This window comes from Narcine bancroftii, chromosome 8 (genome assembly GCF_036971445.1).
Source record: "Narcine bancroftii isolate sNarBan1 chromosome 8, sNarBan1.hap1, whole genome shotgun sequence".
NCBI lineage: Eukaryota > Metazoa > Chordata > Chondrichthyes > Torpediniformes > Narcinidae > Narcine > Narcine bancroftii.
In genome coordinates this window covers 148,676,984-148,681,127 of record NC_091476.1, presented here as the reverse complement: position 1 = coordinate 148,681,127, position 4,144 = coordinate 148,676,984, and the positions used below count along the sequence as shown (strand labels likewise).

General features: G+C 42.1%; 1 long non-coding RNA gene across 2 annotated transcripts in view; it reads right to left on the bottom strand.

The window, feature by feature from the left end:
• Window positions 1-4,144, bottom strand: part of LOC138741358 (uncharacterized) — a 93,477-nt gene that overhangs the window by 88,773 nt on the left and 560 nt on the right. The gene's annotated exons all lie outside the window — the stretch shown is intronic.

The following is a 4,144-nucleotide window of genomic DNA, read 5'->3' as shown; positions in this document are numbered from 1 at the left end:
GTGCTCAAAAACATTCAAATTTTTGTGTGATGGTTTCTTCATTTATTTTATTTACCTCATAAGATTGCTGGACTCTATATCTCCCATGATTAAAATATTCACTGTTTAAAAGTGACGCTTGGATGTAGAGCTGATAGAGGGAGGATGGCAATGTGTAGCAGTTTTTAGCAAAGAGTGAGGCTCAACATGCAAGGCCAAAGCAGATGGTTGAAGCCCACAGCAGACAAAACAACTGGGGTGCAACAAGGTCCACTGAGAATCAGGCCAAAAATGGAGAGGTAGAAAGAAAGTATAAAGCACAGCAGAAAGTATAAAGAGACAGGAACATGACAAGGATGAAGAAAGGGCCAAGGGCAGGCGCGAGAATTAGAAAAAAGTCAGGCTGGAGTAAACGCATAGAAAAAAAGTGCCATCCAGTGAGGCTTGAACATTGGAAATGAGAAGGCCCATAGTGTTGATGCTTCATCAGAGGTGCAGGAAAGGATGTAAGAAAAATATGCAGAAAAGCGGAAGTCCCACAGCAGGGAGTTTGAAGGAGTATAAAGGGTGGCCATTGGAATGGCCACTGTTAGGGTGAAAGAAAGAAAAGGGTTAGCCCACAAATTCACTATACAAAAGGATAAAGCCCACAGCAGGCAAGTTGAAAACTGTGAAACAAGAGCAACCTAGAAAAGGTATGGCATATAGCAAAAGGCAAGGCCTACACTAGGAATATAGGAAAGGACAAGGACAAAAGTAGAGCTACAGCAATAGAGCAATACCCAGGGAATGGGTTTTGAAAGGCCAGGATGTTCCCGAGAGGTGTGGGTTAGAAAAGTCCCTCAGCAAAGATAAAGAAAGGAGCAAGGGACACAAAGATGGGATAGAAAAGAGTGAGGCCCACATAACAAAAGACTGCTGGAGCAGGCATCACATGGCAGGGCTGGAGAAAAGGGCAAGGCGCATCAGGACTTTGGGAAGGACAGGGCCTAAAGTGGAGGTGTGGAAAAAGCAAGCCACTAGTGTGGAATGCTGAGGTAGCAGCAAACAAGCACAAACTCAAAAGTCTATACAACAGGCTTTAGTCCAGTAAAAGTCTGAACACCTTGGTGTCTCCCCATGTGACTGACTCAGGAGGGGCCGGCTCAGGTTTATATTGATTGGCAGCTGGCCAGGAGGAGTCAGCCCCTTAGGTGGTCTTCCAGCAGGTACAGAGATCGACCCCTGGAGTAGGCTAGTGGTCTATCATCACAAGTAGTAGGGATGTTGAAATTGACAAAAGTCAGAGTGAAAAAGCAGAACAGTAAGGAAATAGAAAATGCTGCAAACACTTAGCAGGTTGCCAGCCGCAACCTGGAAAGAGGGTCAGAATTAGCACTAAGGTCAAAGACCTTTCATCAGAATTGGAAACATGAGAAAATATTATCCTAAAAGGACATATTTCAATATGAGCAGCACACTTTCAGCTACTGAGCTAATGAAGAATCTGGCAAAGAATGAGAGGGAACTGTACTCATTGGACTGTCAGAGGGACTTGGACAGATGGCTAGAAAACAGAACCCGCTAGAAACATTTTTGTGCAGGGCACAAAGACGGCTGAGCAACAGCTTGCCACTTCTGGTAAGAAGTGGTCAGCAAAGTCTCTGTAAGGATTCACTACATTTGATGTCTGAACATCGGCATATAATGGTGACTAATATCTGTGCCTGTTCCTGAGGTATGATGGAAAGTTTTGTGCATGAAATTTGGGTAACCTCCCTACCAGCAATAAACCATGAAGATCAGCAGTCTGCAGTGATCCTTAGTCTCAGTAGCAATGAATGTCTGTGAATTTGATCTCCAGGATCATGGTAGTTGAGGCCTATGCACGAGTCCCAAGGAGGTAACAGATGGCATGGAAAACAATTTGAGTGTTGTCCCATTAATTACCATGGGTTCAGGGCAGATAAAAGCTGATTGTTCTATGATTACATTAGTTAATTTGGAGGAAAAGTAATTCAGGGAAATTCATCTCCAGGTATTCCTGGTGGTTTAGTTGATGTTTTATCCATAATGACCATATCTGAAAAGCATTTCTTCTCCAAATTGCCCTGGATCCCATGGAGTCTTAATTTTTCAATCAATTTCCCCTATAGCCAAATGAAAATCACATCAATTGCACTATTCTCATTAAGAAATAGTCACTTTCTCAAAAAAACTCAATCAGAGAGGGGTTTCCCTTAACAAAGCAATGGCGACTGTCAATCTCCACTTTTCCCAATCCACTTTAATTCCATCCCTCGCAATATTTTTTCGGAATGTTTTCCATGCACTAAAATTTACTGGCCTTCATTCTTTGCACACCAGGAATGCTTTGAACACATCTTTGACTTTTTTTTTGTGCACCTGACAATCTCCTCCCAGAATAGAGAGTCAGTTTTGTAATTCTGGTATCAAGTTTCTGAATGACATGACCAATGTTGTCAACTGTGATTAATTATGGTCTCAATAGGTTGGGATTTAAAGATATACCATGTTGTAGATCATGCTGGGACATTCTGAATTTGTGAACAGTGTTAGATAAATGGAAATCTTATTTTTTTCAAGAAATGCATTTCAAGGCATGGCAATCTGCAATCTCCTGTTGTTACATAGAACATACAATATTACAGTGCAGTTCAGCCAGGCCCCATGGCCCTTGATGTTGTGTGGACCTATAAATTTCTACCTAAAAAAATAAACAAAACCCTCCCTACCTCATAACCCTATTTTTTCTCATCAACGTGCCTCTCTCAGAGTCTCTTAAATGCTCCTAATGCTGCAGCCTCTACCACCATCCCTGGCAAGTGATTCCAGGCACTCATAACTCTATGTAAAAAAACTTACCCCTGAAGTCTCCCCTAAACTTTCCTCCCTCCACTTTGCACAGATGTCCTCTGGTGTTTGCTACTCCTGCCCTTGAAAAAATACCTTATCTATGTCTCTTAAAATCTTATAGGCCTCTATTAAGTCACCTCTCATCCTTCTTTGATCCAAAGAGAAAACCCCTAACTCTGATAATCTTGCCTCATAAGACGTATTTTCCAATCCAGGAATCATCCTGTCAAATCTCCTCTGCATCCTCTCCATAGATTTCACGTCCTTCCTCTAATGAGATGCCCAGAACTGAACACAATATTCTAAGTGTGGTCTCACTAGAGATTTGTAGAGCTGCAACTTGATCTCTTGAACTCAACCCCCAGACTAATGAAGCCCAGCATCCAATTGGCATTCTAAACTATGCTATCAATCTGTGCAGGCACCTTGAGAGACATACGATTTGGACCCCAAGGTCCCTCTGTTCCTCCATACTGTTAAGTAACCAACCATTAACCGTGTACTCAGCCTTCAGGTTTGACCTTCCAAAATGCATCTCTTCACACATCCGGATTAAACTCCATCTGCCACTTTTCCGCCCAACTCTGCATCCTGTCTATATCCTTTTATATTCTGTTGTTGCTAACCTAAATCTAGCTTTCAATCTGTAAAACGTCAATTTAAAAATTCTTATCCTCAAATCCATAACTCACTCCAAGTCTGTCACTATCTCTGCTCTCTTCCTGGCCTCTGATTTATTCTTGATTTTCATTGATCCAACTTGCCTTCAAATTCAAGGCCCCAATCTTTGATAATTTCTCTCTATAGCCTATCTGTATCTTTCTATTTGTGTCTTTTTTTTTTAAAAAAACTACCATTTTATCACCCACTCCAGTTTTTCTTACTTGGTGTGTTTAAAGTACAAGCAGAACTTTTTGAGGACCAGCAAACTTGGTGGTGAGGCTTTGGAACACAAGTAAAACTCCATAATAAATGCCGGACGAACTCAGTCGATCTTGCAGTGTCCATGGGAGGTAAAGATGCATTACCAACGGCCTGAAGCCTTCTTCTGGGTATGAGTAAAAAGCAGGTAGGCCTCTCAATAAAGACAGAGAGAAGCTGTCAATTTCCACCCTGACCTCAAATTCACTTCACTCTCGAGCAACACCCTCCCTTTTCTCGATCTCTCCATCTCAGGAGACATAAAACCTTGCTGCCTATTTGGAACGCAGGGCCTAGAGCAGCGAGTGAACTTGCTGCCAGGATCATTGGCTTACATATGTTTTCATAGCTTTGAGAAGAAACTGGAGGGAACTTCATGCCCTGTCAG